The following is a 14077-nucleotide window of genomic DNA, read 5'->3' as shown; positions in this document are numbered from 1 at the left end:
GAACTCTCACACAGCTTGTAGAGTTTTATCCCGTACCTCGCCCTTTTGCTGGGCAGGTACTGACGGAACTGAAGCCTCCCTTTGTAGTGGACGAGGGATTCATCCACACAAATTTCCCTTTCGGGAATGTACACTTCAGCAAACTTGTTGCTGAAGTGTTCGACGAGCGGCCGAATTTTGAACAGTCTATCAAAATTCGGGTCATCGCGGGGAAGGCTTTCAGTGTTGTCCCTGAAATGGAGAAATTTATGAATCGCCTCAAAACGTTTGCGAAACATAACCATGCCAAATACTGGAGTTTGATATAAAATATCGGTACTCCAGTATTGGCGAATTTCTGGTTTCTTCACAATCCCCATGTGAAGGACCAGTCCCCAATATTTAATCATTTCTACAGAGTCCACGGGACTCCAAGTAGAGAATGAAGAAATTGGGTGTTACGCTAAAAATTGTTAGGCATACAAGTTTGTTTGCTCCACCATGAGACTGACGATTGACTCCGAGAAAAAGACTTTGAAAAAGTCTATTTCCCTGAAGTTGGCAGTCTCAAACTGGATTCCTGATTGGGGAACAAAATCAGGAATCCGTGGAGCAAAATTTTCAGGGACAGGGGTCCAGGAGGGAGCACTAGTGCTAGGTTGGGCGTGACTAGCACTAGGTTGGGGGAAACTCACACTTGACTGTGGGACTTCCTCCAAGGCACCCGACTCTTCCTCTAAGGCCTCCGACTCTTCCTCCCTGGGCTCCGGACGATTTCTCGTCCTGCGAGATCTTGGTGGTGGCAAGTCTATGTCGCTGGAAGAGGAAGAGTGGGAGGTATAGAGAAAGGTGGGGTCCTCCTCACTATCAGTTTCGGAGGCAATAATTTCATATGCCTCCTCAACTGAGTAGACCCTTTGTGACTGGGATGACCGGGATGAGCGGGACATTGTGTGTGGTGTGTGCGTGTGTAAAAAAGCTTTATTATAGTGTGCGTGTGTATGTGCGATTGTTTGGTGAAAAACTTTCTACTGCAGGACAGGACTGTCAGGTGCGGGCTGTCAGGTGCGGGCTGTCAGGCGGGGGCTGTCAGGCGCGGGCGAGGGCTGTCTGGCACGGGCGAGGGCTGTCTGGCGCGGGCGAGGGCTGTCTGGCGCGGGCGAGGGCTGTCTGACGCGGGCTGTCTGGCATGGGCGGGGGCTGTCTGGCGCGGGTGGGGGCTGTCTGGCGCGGGCAGGGGCTGTCTGGCGCGAGCGGGGCAGGAAGATGCAGCAGCAGATGGAGCCAGCAGTAGCAGCAGGTGATCAGGGGGTGATCAGCGGGGCAGGGGGTGATCAAGGGGGCAGGGGGTGATCAGGGGGGCAGGGGGTGATTGGGGTGATCACTGAGGGGGGTGAGCACCAGGGGAGGATGGGGCTATCAGTTGCTGGGGGGGCAGAAGGTGAGCCGAGGACCAGCTACAGATGAAGCCGGCAGCAGCAGGTGATCAGGGGGGTGATCAGGGGGGCACGGGGTGATCAGGGGGGCACGGGGTGATCAGGGGGACACGGGGTGATCAGGGGGGCACGGGGTGATTGGGGTGATTACTGGGTGGGGGGATCACCAGGGGAGGATGGAGCTGTCAGGCGCTGAGGGGGCAGGAGGGGAGCAGAGGACGAGCTGTTTATGGAGCCAGCAGCAGCAGTAAGTGATCAGGGGGTGATCAGAGAGTGATCAGGGGGGCACGGGGTGATCAGGGGGCACGGGGTGATTGGGGTGATCACTGGGGGGGTGATCACCAGAGGAGGATGGAGCTGTCAGGTGCGGGGGGGGCAGGAGAGTAGCAGAGGACCAGCTGTAGATGAAGCCGGCAGCAGATGATCAGGGGGTGATCAGGGGGTCAGGGGGTGATCAGGGGGGCAGGGGGTGATCAGGGGGTCAGGGGGTGATCAGGGGGGCACGGGGTGATTGGAGGGGAGGATGGGGCTGTCAGATGCGGTTTGGGGCAGGAGGGGAGCAGAGGACCAGCAACAGGTGATTGGGGGGGCAGGGGGTGATTAGGGGGTGATTAGGGGGTGATCAGGGGGTGATCAGGGGGTGATCACAAGGAGAGGAGAGAAATGGAGCTGTCCGGCGTGGGGGGGCAGGAGGGAGGAGGGGAGCAAATCGAGCCTGCTGGAGGAGGTGAGAAAATGCAGCAGGTAATTGGAGGTGGAGGGGGTGATCAGCCGATCAAGTGGTGATCAGGGGATGGCAGGGGGGAGGGAGGGGAGGTCGGGGGGAGTGGAGGACAGGAGGGGGGAGTACCTGTCAGAACAAGCAGCGGTGGAGCTAGCAGCGGCGGCGGGCGGCGGGCGGCGGCGGCGGCGGTGGCAGCAGCGGGCGGCAGCGGCGGCGATCGCGGTCTCTGGGGGGCAGGTCAGCGGTCGGGCACCTCGCTCCTCGGCTTCCACAGATGGGATGAAGCTGAGGAGCGAGGCAGACATTGTTTTTCTCCGCCCCTCCACATCTGATTGGAGGGCTAGCGTCACATGGACGCTAGCTCCAATCAGATATGAGGGGGGTGACAAAAAGGTCACCAGGATCGTAGCTAAGCCACCCCCCCTGGGGTCAAGTATAGGTCCCCCTGTACCTGCGGGCCGGGTGACCTTTCATTCACCCCGGTCACCCGGCCCGCAGGAGGGCGATCATTCTGTGACACAGGGTATGCGTCACAGGTCGGATTGGCACCGACTTTCATGACGCATACGCTGTGTCACAGGTCGGGAACCGGTTAAGATCATGGACAAGAGATCTTGTGAGCACATAATCTCTACAGAGGTAGAAGTCCTGAGACTGGCTGCCGGGTGCCCCTACCTAATGTCTATGAGGGTGTTTATGGAGACACCTATGGAATATGCAATAGCCATGGACTATATGGCCGGAGGAGACCTGTTTCACCACATGAAAGATTCAATGATGTTTAACACAAAGACAACAAGGTAAATGTCTTATAGCGAATCTTAATAATCCGCTGCCTGCACATTGTAGCCCTGGAGCAATGGAGAATGACAACAAGAGCAAATAATGAGGTGAAAAGGACACGTGTGTGATCTCCTCATGTTCTCCGTATGATTGTGTATGTAACCACTGATCCATCTTTTACTTTCATCTTCACAGACTCTTTGCGGCAGAGATGGTATGCGGACTCCAATTCCTGCATGAACACGGCGTCATACATAGGTAATCATTTCACCTCCATAAATCTGTCACCTGGGACTCTCTGTTGTCTCCTTAGATATCTATTGTAGAAAGTTATTTTCATGAATAATCCTCACAATCAGTGTCTGCTCCTTCTCCCTGCAGTGACCTGAAGCCAGAGAACATCCTCCTCCAAGACAACGGACACATCAAAATCTCCAACTTTGGCTTATCAGTCATGAATGTATCTGAGGGTGACCTAGTGAGGAACATTGCTGGCACTAAGGGTTACGTAGCGCCTGAGGTAAGGAACATCTCTGTGTGATTGGTGCCGATAGCAGGATTGAGGGATAATCTGATCCCAATGTATCCTGCTTACATCTAATCACAGACCGGTACTCATATTCTCTGTGTCTCATTCTTCCCGTAATATTCAGCTTCTCTCCAATCTCATGTTCCCACAGATAATGAATGAGGAAGGATACAACCATCTGGCAGACTCCTTTTCCTTCGGAGTCATCCTATATATGATGAGTGTAGGTGACTGGCCATTTTACAGCAAAGGCTCACTGGACGAATACCACCAGTCTCTGCGTGAGGACATCCCTTATTTTCCACCAGGGATATGCACTAATACCACTGACATCATAAAAGGGGTGAGTAGTATCAGATGGATAAAAATGACGGTGGACTACAAGAATAGATAGAAGATAAGATGTGGACAGTCCATAGACATTGTGTAATAACTTATCAGTAATAATACATAATCTAATGACTAATGGTCTCATTAATTTTCTAGCTTCTCTGCAAAACTCCATCTGCCCAATTTGCCATAACAACATCCATCAGGTCCCACCCGTTCTTCCACCCAATAGACTAGAGCGATGTGGAGTGCGGCAGATCCGACCCACCATTCCCATATTACTTTGTAAGTATAACACATATGGACATCCATAATGTTATCACTACCCAGTAACGCACTTACCCACTATACCTCTTATTGTTATATCCCCCAAAACACTATATACTGAATGTGAAGAGCTGATTCTCAGATGTGTATATTTCTCTTCTTACAGCAAGACTATTAAGCTGATAACAATCAGCCCCATTCCAGTAACATCAGTAACATCCAGGAATGAAGATTTACATTAATCGGATGAGACGACAAAACTGGACTTTCTCATTAACTGGACTGTGACAAACCTACCGAGCTTCCACCCATGTGGATTTGAGCACCAAACATCCAGGGATTTATTCCGATCGCCATATTTGGGATCAGGAAGGAATTTTTTTCCCTTGATATGAGGACAATCCATCAACGAGTCCTCAGGGTTATTTTTCGCCTTCCTCTGGAGTAACATAGCAAGTAATTAAAGGCTGGAATTGAAGGAATTCTTTCACCAATACTTGCTATGTCACCATCTGGATGACTCATCTACAATGTGGTGGTAAGGAGAAGACTACCGAATATGGACAGACAGAAGGCAGCGGCTGCTCCTACACCTACCGGATATTTACAGAAAGAAGGCAGCGGCTGCTCCTTCACCTACCGGATATTACAGAAAGAAGGAAGCGGCTGCTCCTTCACCTACTTGGTCATGTACAGACAGAAGGAAGCGGCTGCTCCTTCTCCTACTTGGCCATGTACATACAGAAGGAAGTGGCTGCTCCTTCACCTACCGGATATTACAGAAAGAAGGAAGCGGCAGCTCCTTCACCTACCGGATATTACAGAAAGAAGGAAGCGGCTGCTCCTTCACCTTCTTGGTCATGTACAGACAGAAGTAAGCAGCTGCTCCTTCTCCTACTTGGCCATGTACATACAGAAGGAAGTGGCTGCTCCTTCACCTACAAGGCCATGGACAGATGGAAGGAAGCGGCTGCTCCTTCACCTTCCTGCCCATGGTCAGACAGAGCGCCATATGGTTGATCGCGACGCTGTAGGAATCCAGGAAAACTCCAACTACACAGATCACATGTCACACATTCCTGCTCTTCTCCTCTCTGTCATGTGTGATCCAGACCTGGATATCCAAAATCAGCACAAGTGCAAACCAAGGCCCGAGAAGCGGAATCGTCATCATCTGCTCCTTTCAACAGAAAGTCACTGTATTTACACACTTTCTTTTTCATATTTGCATAATATTAACAACTTTTATGCACAAATATATATATATGAAACATCTATGTTGCTTTTGGTTAGATTCTTCTCACATACAGACCTGCTTTTTGGTATCTTTAGTAATATGATCAGGGTCAGGACAAGGTATTTTGAAGCCTTAGGCAGATGAAGCCAATGGTGTCCCTCCAAGCAAAGTAATGGGTCACAAATTGAGAAAATAGATATCCGGCACCGTTGTGTGGAAAAATACCCTGGATGTCTGCACATATATTTTTCACATTAATAAAAAAACACCTTAATCCCACTTGGAACTTGGATTTTTCAATCCCATGTTGAAAAAACAGAACGTTTCATTGTGAAGAGAAAGAAAAAATAGGATGGCACTCACGGGAGCAATGTGCTGGAAGACGGACAACAGCCGTTTCAGGATCTGTTGAAGCGTATTGAGCGCGAAACGGCTGTTGTCCGTCTTCCAGCACATTGCTCCCGTGCCTATGCCGATGCCTTGTGTATGTGAAATAAAGTGATTTGATTCACATGAACGCTGAGTGCCATCCTATTTTTTCTTTCTCTTCACAAAGTAATGGGTCAGAAACTATGCTAAAAGTACCCCTAACGCAGCACCTCCACCCTCAGAACGGTCAGGAAATACGCTTTGATGACCACTTCCACTAAAATTGTTTCCTTTTTCACCAAAAATACCAGCAAAAGTGAAAAAATGGGGTGAGGCTTAACAGGGAGCACATTTTCAAAGTTTTATGCAGAACCAATCATTGTTTGTAGATCATTTACACAATACAAAGGTCAAATAATAATATTCATCCCTGACATCTCATATTTTATCCAAAATAACAAAATGCCTAGTAGACAAAATGCTTCATAAGAAGTACATCCAACACGAAAAGGAAGCAATGCCTAAAATTCCAAAACTTTATTATGACATAATAAAAGATTTCACAGAAAAAATTCACGGAAAAGTTTTATGTAGTTATAAAAAGGGGGGACATATGGATATATACTGGGTTCACTCTTCATTGCAACTAGCACATATTCACGTCATATTGCCCAGTACTTTCAATTTCGCTGGTTTACCGCACTCTTGTAAGCATGTAATAGCCGCACTATTATATTTAGCACTTTTTTACCATTGCGGTTCCATCATTAATTAGGCTTGCATCCTTGTGGCTCTTTGCTTGCAAAAGAATTATGAGAGCATCTCAATTATCATATAAACATGTAGTATTGCTGTTTGCCTAAGGTGCGGTTATTTGTGTGTTATGTCCCCCTTTTTATAACTACATAAAACTTTTCTGTGAATTTTTTCTGTGAAATCTTTTATTATGTCATAATAAAGTTTTGGAATTTTAGGCATTGCTTCCTTTTCGTGTTGGATGTACATCTCATATTTTAGATGTCAAACCCAATAATGGTCATGGGAACTATCATTGCTTAACTATAATGGGGACTGTTTGGTTTCAATTAATGTCATGCTGTAAGGGTGTGGACTGTATTGCATGTATTGTGTCATGCATTATATTTATAATGTAAATGGAGATGTGTCCTTCTGACTGAAGACTTGACGGCTGCGCAATGTGGAGTCGGGAGCAGCGCATGAGCATACTGCACTTCAGCACCATTTTATTGAAGAGTGCCTTCGATTAAATGACGCCGTAGTGTGGATGCCGCCGACGCCAGCCAATACTTCAGCTGAATGTGGGTAATAGGACACACATGCAGCTGAAGTGTATTGCAGCTCAGGAACGTGCCGGTCCGTGCTCCGCAATATAAGTTGCCGGCCAATCACAGGTCAGCAGCTGATGCGGCGTGCACGTGACTGGGCACATGGCAGCGATATCATGCGCCTCTGTGACTTGGACGCTGTAGCCAGGAACTGGCTTCAGAAGACAACCCTTTGCAGGGGAAAAATGAGTAGGAGTGTTTATAATTTTTTTTCTTCTATGTTTCAAACAGCAGTCCAGGCAGTGTGAGGGAACATATGTAGAAATCATATATAGGTACGCGGGATGCACTGATGACCAGGAGGCAGAGCAAGAGTTAAAGGGTTTATTACAGGGGTTACTCCACACACAGAGAGAAAGAGTTATGAGGGGGAGTAAACTGAGTAATGTATCAGGGTAAGAACTAATGTTTATGAAATGGGTAAACTTATCAGTCTGATGGTTTCCGGGAAGGGGAAGCTTGAAATCCCACGGTAGCGCCGCAAGTAATGCGTGAAGTCTCTCGCCTTATCCTGAAGAAAGTTGAGGCACTGTCTCCTGACAGAAGCGCATATACTGGCTCTTCTAGGTGAGTGTTACGCCCACAGGGCGTGAAGGTGTATAGTGGACTCACTGGACCACTGATGGTGCAGTGGTAGCTGTATACCCGATACACAAGAGACAGGAGAATGAGCTTCCAAACCAAGGATGTTTATTAAAGGAAGCAAACAAACGGAAAAGGTGCCTGAGGGAAGAACCCTCTGGACCACGACACAGAACCACGTAGTGGAGCACCGGGCAAGGTGTACCCCTATACAGGGGCTCCTCCGTCGCAACACCAGGTGACCTTAATGCCACGATACCCAGACCAGAGGGACGCCCCATACAGACCGAATAGAGTAGGTGGCAGGAATCCTGGAAGGTCTGTGAGAACTTCTAGCCGGCAATGGTAACTGGCTGATTCCAAGATGAGAGCCTTGGTCAGTCTTGGGTAGAAACCGAAGTGTCCAGAAGGATCCAGGAGAGGGTACTGCCAGCAGAGGATTCTGAGGAAACAGAGAGATTAGGATATTGCAACAGCCTTCAGTATGCAGAGCAAAGCAGAGTGTGGCCTGAGTGGAAGGCAGAGATCCCATAGAATGAACACATTGTTCAGGCACCTCCCTCAAAGGGAGGATGCCTTTTATGCACAGAGCATCATAGCACTAGTAGAGAACAGGTGCTCTGCTGTTTTCAGTACGTGCAGGAAGCGGGGCACGTCTCCTAAGAGCATTACCAGGAGACCTGCCAAGAGCATGCAGGCTCTTAGCAGAGAAAGGGGCCGCTGATTGTCTGGAGCCACGGACAGGGTGAGTAGTACCAGTGGAGCTGTGAGATAGGCGCCGGTCTCCCTGAGCAGCAGAGACCGGGCCTGCAGCTGAGGGCATGACAGTACCCTCCCCCTTACGCCAGCCCTTCTTCAAACCTGCCAGGAACTTTCTAAGAAGAACCGGGGCATTAATGTTCTCCTCAGGCTCCCAGGATCTCTCCTCAGGACTGTATCCCTTCCAGTCAACCAGAAAGAGCGACCTGCCCCCTCTTCTCTTCATGGCCAGGATGTCCTTCACTTCATAGACATCCTCGGAACGGACAGGAGAAGGAAATTTACCTGGATCCTGGGTGAAGCGACTGAGAACAACTGGCTTCAGCAGGGAGACATGGAAGGAGTTATGGATCCGCAAGGAGGCTGGCAACTTCAAATGATAGCACACATCGTTGATCCGGTGGAGCACTTCAAAGGGACCGATGAAACGAAGAGCCAGTTTATAAGAAGGGAGCTTAAGACGGATGTGCCTGGAAGACAGCCATACCTTATCTCCGGGTTGGTAAGGTGGCGGATCCAGACATCTCTTATCCGCATGCTCCTTGGTTTGAACTGATGCCTGCTCCAGTGAGGTCCTGGTCTCTGTCCAGACCTTTGAGAAGTCCTTTGCCTGGGACTCAGCTGCAGGATTGCCAGAAGCAAGAAGCAGTGGAGTCGGGATCCTAGGATGCTGTCCATAAACAATGAAAAACGGGGAGTTAGAGGAGGACTCACCGACATGATTGTTGTATGAAAAATCCGCCCACGGCAGCAGGTTGGCCCAGTCGCTGTGGTGACCATTCACAAAGTGTCGCAGATAGTTTGTGAGGACTTGATTCACTCTCTCCATTTGGCCGTTAGATTGTGGGTGATAGGCCAAGGAGAAGTCCAGGGTGACGTCCAACAACTTACAGAGGGACCGCCAGAAGCAGGAAATGAACTGAACTCCCCTGTTGGAGACAATGTGAAGTGGAAGTCCGTGAAGCCGAAGGACATGCTGAATGAAGAGCTCTGCGAGTTTAGGAGCGGAAGGCAGACCGGAGAGTGGAGTGAAGTGTCCCATCTTGGAGAACCGGTCAACAATAACCCAGATTACTCTACAACTGGATGATGCTGGCAGATCCGTGATGAAGTCCATGGCAATGTGTTGCCAGGAAGCAGACGGAATCGGGAGCGGAAGGAAGCGACCGGCTGGCAGTTTCTTGGGTGTTTTATTACGAGCACAGGCGGGACAGCCTGCAACGAAGTCCAGAACATCTTGGCACAAGGTGGACCACCAGTAGTGTCGAGATATTAGTTGCAACGTCTTCTTTTGACCAGCGTGTCCAGCCAGCTTAGAAGAATCACCCCAGCATAGAACTCTCCTCTTGTCTCTTTCAGTTACGAGAGTCTTACCGGGTGGGATCTGCGACAGACTGACTGGAGCCACTGTGATCATCTTGGATGGTTCAATGATATGCTGAGGCTCCTCTTCAAGGTCGTCTGACAGGAATGACCTGGAAAGCGCATCGGCTTTGATATTCTTCTCTGCAGGACGGAAATGGAGAGAGAAATTGAAACGAGCAAAAAATAAAGACCAACGAGCCTGGCGAGGGTTGAGTCTTTGAGCTGACTGGAGGTAGGACAGGTTTTTATGATCTATGTAAATGATGACTGGATGAACAGCGACTTCAAGCAGATATTGCCACTCTTCTAAGGCTAACTTAATTGCCAGTAACTCTCTATCCCCAATTGAGTAGTTACGTTCGCAGGGCGAGAATTCCTTGGAAAAGAATCCACAGGTCACCATCTTACTGGTAGACAGTTTCTGTGTGAGGACCGCTCCGGCTCCAGATGACGAAGCGTCCACTTCCAGGAAAAAGTGCTTGTTGATCATTGGTCTGTGAAGAGCCGGGGCAGTACAGAAAGCTTGTTTAACGGAAGTAAAAGTCGACTCGGCCTCAGGAGTCCAATCCCTTGGTTTGGCACCTTTACAAGTCAAACCGGTGAGTGGTCTTACCAGGGAGGAGAAGTGAGGGATAAATTGCCGATAGTAATTGGCGAATCCCAGGAACCGCTGCATGGCCTTGATTCCCTCAGGTTGGGGCCACTTAAGCACGGCAGAGACCTTCTCTGGATCCATCTCGAGACCTGTATCAGAACTGAAAGGAATGTGATGGTCACAAGGGGGCATTCTCTGGGTCTGAAGGAGAGGTTTTTCCACCAACACAGAAGAGCATTCTTTACTGTTAAGGCAATGAGAATCTGGAATTCCCTGCCTGAAGTGGTGACGGCGAACTCAGTCGAGGGGTTCAAGAGAGGCCTGGATGTCTTCCTGGAGCGTAAAAATATTGTATTTTACAGTTATTAGGTTCTTTAGAAGGACGTAGATCTGGGGATTTATTTTGACGGAATATAGGCTGAACTGGATGGACAAATGTCTTTTTTTCGGCCTTGCTAACTATGTTACTGTAGAATCATAGAATGGTAGAGTTGGAAGGGACCTCCTGGGCCATCTCGTCCAACCCCCTGCTCAAAGCAGTATTCGCTAAATCATCCCAGACAGATGTCTGTCCAGCCTCTGTTTGAAGACTTCCATTGAAGGAGAACTCACCACTTCTCATGGCAGCTTGTTCCACTCATTGATCACTCTGTCAAAAAGTTTTTTCTAATATCTAATCTGTGTCTCCTCCCATTCAGTTTCATCCCATTGCTTCTAGTCTTTCCTTGTGCAAATGAGAATAAAGATGATCCTTCTACAATGTGACAGCCCTTGAGATATTTGTAGACAGCTATTAAGTCTCCTCTCAGTCTTCTCTTCTGCAAGCTAAACATTTCCAAAATCCTGTGTTACTATGTTATATGAGGCCTTGCATCAGAAATGTGGAGCAGATTTAAGACCAAGATAAGACTTTGAAAAATGTAAAGATCTGGGATCTCTTTCTCTGCTTACTAGAAATTAAGAAGGAAACTTTGCATGAACTGCATCAATCCAATAGGTAGGAAAAACATATTTTTAGAAACGGGATGAAGTGTGAATGCAAAGCATGTTAAATCATGGCCTGATAGACAAGGCTTCACCTGTCACATTTGGTTTCTAAAAAAAGATGCTAAAAAATGCTGAAAAATATTACATCAACATTGAGCACCTGCAACTCTCCGGGGGAAAAAAATATTGTCAATATAGGGAATCTCATGATTTTCTGAAACTGAAGCCACATTTCATGTCCAGCCCTGTAAGGAGTCATCAAGTGGGGATGTGGGTGTAACGTAGGAGCTAATAAAAGGAAAATGCCAAACTTTGGATGTTGTCAGTACTTTGAGGCACAGTTTAAGGTAAGTACTGTTCAATTTCCAGGAGTGCCTTCCACCATAAATCTGAAGCTATTGCGGTGACGACAAGTTTACTAACTTTATTCTGTTTATCCTCTTTATTTTATGTAATGGCATATGCTGTATTGTTCTGCCCCCTTTATAAAAAAAAAAATAGACAAAAATTTTTCCAAACGCTGCCTCTTTCTGGATTAAATATAAAATGTAATACTTCTGCTCCTTTTGTTCTGTAAAGCCATAAGTTGCCAGAACCAGGCGTCCAGTCAGTCTGAATAAATTACTGTTGGCGGCAGTGAGTAGTTCTTTGGTTATCATGGAGTTAGCAGTGACGGTACCGGGGTGTGTGTGTATACACAGTATATGCTGGTTTGAGCAATCATCCCTGTCACTGAAAACCTGCACGATTTTTTGCGAAAATTCTGTGGAAAGTTATGAGGAATCACACTCCATGTTTTTCTTTTTTTTTTTATCAGGTTCCCCAGTAGTACGAGAAACCCCTCAATGGCCTATTATTATTATCATTTATTTATATAGCACCATTGATTCCATGGTGCTGTACATGAGAAGGGGTTACATACAAATTACAGATATCACTTAGAGTAAACAAACTAACAATCACAGAGTGATATAGAGGGGAGAGGACCCTGCCCTTTCAGGCTTACATGCTACAGGATGGTGGGGAAGGAGACAGTAGGTTGGGGGGTTGCAGCAGTTCCGGTGTTGGTTGAGGTGATATCTCCAGTAGTGGTGAGAGAGAAGGAGGTAGCGGGGTCATTGCAGGCTGTAGGCTTTCTTGAAGAGGTGGGTTTTCAGTTTCCATCTGTAGGATCCGAATATGGTTGATAGCTGGACGTGTTGGGGCAAAGAATTCCAGAGGATGGGGGCTATTCGGGAGAAGTCTTGGAGGTGGTTGGGTGAGGAGAAAATAAGTGTGGAGGAGAGAAGGATGTCTTGAGGGAAGATATCGGGAGATTAGTTCAGAGATATAAGGAGGAGACAGGTTATAGATGGCCTTGTAGGTTAGTATTAGTAATTTGAATTAGATACGCTGAGGGAGTGGGAGCCATTGAAGAGATTTGCAGAAGGAAGAAGCGGAGGAGTAGCGAGGAGAGAGATGAATTAGTCGGGCAGAAGAGTTAAGGATGAACTGGAGAGGTGCGAGGGTGTTAGCAGGGAGGCCACAGAAAAAGATGTTGCAATAGTCGAGACAGGAGATGATGAGGGCTTGCACAAGCATTTTAGTAGAGTGAGGGTTGAGGAAGGGATGGATTCTGGAAATATTTTTGAGCTGGAGGCGGGAGAAGGTGGAGAAAGCTTGGATGTGCGGTTTGAGGGACAGGGCAGAGTCAAGGGTAACTCCGAGGCAGCGGACCTCCGGTACAGGGGAAAGCGTGATGTCGTCAATTGTTATAGATAGGTCAGGTAAGCAATATCTGTGAGATGGGGGAAAGATGATCAGTTCAGATTTGTCCACATTCAGTTTGAGGAAGCGGGAGGAGGATATAGCTGATAGACACTCCGGGACTTTGGAGAGCAGAGAGGTGACATCTGGGCCAGAGAGGAATCCATGGGACTTTATGAGTTGCCCCAGGCAAAGTGTATAGATTGAGAAGAGTAGGGGTCCTAGAACAGAGCCTTGGAGGACTCCAACAGAGAGAGGGTGGGATGAGGAGGTAGTGTGGGAGTGGGAGATGCTGAATGTGCGGTTGGAGAGTTATGAAGAGATCCAGGATAGGGCGAGGTCTTTGATGCCAAAGGAAGAGAGGATCTGTAGTAGGAGGCAGTGGTCAACTGTGTCAAAGGCAGAGGACAGGTTTAGAAGGAGGAGTATAGAGTATTGTCTGTTCGCTTCTTTGGTGCATAACTATTAGGAAGTTATGTCCGCGGTGGTGCTTTTAGTTGTGCAACTACAGCCTTTCTAGTGTGTAGAGACCAGTTGGATGTAGTTACGGCGTTCTCCCCTGTGCGAGTTCTCCGGTGGTTATCAAGATATGCTTTCTGGTTAAAACATTTCCCACATTCTGAACACGAAAAAGAAATCTCCCTCGTGTTACTTCCCTGGTGTCTAACAAGATGCGATTTCCATTTAAAAAATCTCCCACATCCACTCTCTAAACAAGTTTCTCCTTAATAGAAGGAGCAACATGATCAATAATGATAAAATATGCAAAATAATAAATATACTAATAAAAATAGAAAAAATACAATGAAAAATAAAAACAGGGGTACTATATTCCCTGTCACACATGGATCATACAAACAGTGACAGAAATACTAGAAAATCAAACCACAATATCCTGAACAAATAAATGCTCAAATAGCACCATGAACCTGAATATCAGCATAAAGTCATAGTAGATAGTTTATAGTCTAAATCAGAAATAGGTGTACCGTGTTAATGCTGATATAGGTGTTGATGGGTGGATATATTGGTCTGATTTTTTA

General features: G+C 47.5%; 2 protein-coding genes across 3 annotated transcripts in view; one reads left to right on the top strand and one right to left on the bottom strand.

The window, feature by feature from the left end:
- Window positions 1–14077, top strand: part of LOC141094192 (uncharacterized) — a 580189-nt gene that overhangs the window by 250491 nt on the left and 315621 nt on the right. The gene's annotated exons all lie outside the window — the stretch shown is intronic.
- LOC141094286 (uncharacterized) overlaps window positions 1–14077 on the bottom strand; it is a 1055204-nt gene that overhangs the window by 906431 nt on the left and 134696 nt on the right. The gene's annotated exons all lie outside the window — the stretch shown is intronic.

Source organism: Dendrobates tinctorius, unplaced genomic scaffold (assembly GCF_039654945.1).
Source record: "Dendrobates tinctorius isolate UK_male_01 unplaced genomic scaffold, ASM3965494v1 ptg000063l, whole genome shotgun sequence".
In the NCBI taxonomy this organism is placed as follows: Eukaryota; Metazoa; Chordata; class Amphibia; order Anura; family Dendrobatidae; genus Dendrobates; species Dendrobates tinctorius.
The sequence above is the reverse complement of the archived record's forward strand: the minus strand, read 5'-3'. Positions and strand labels throughout refer to the sequence as shown.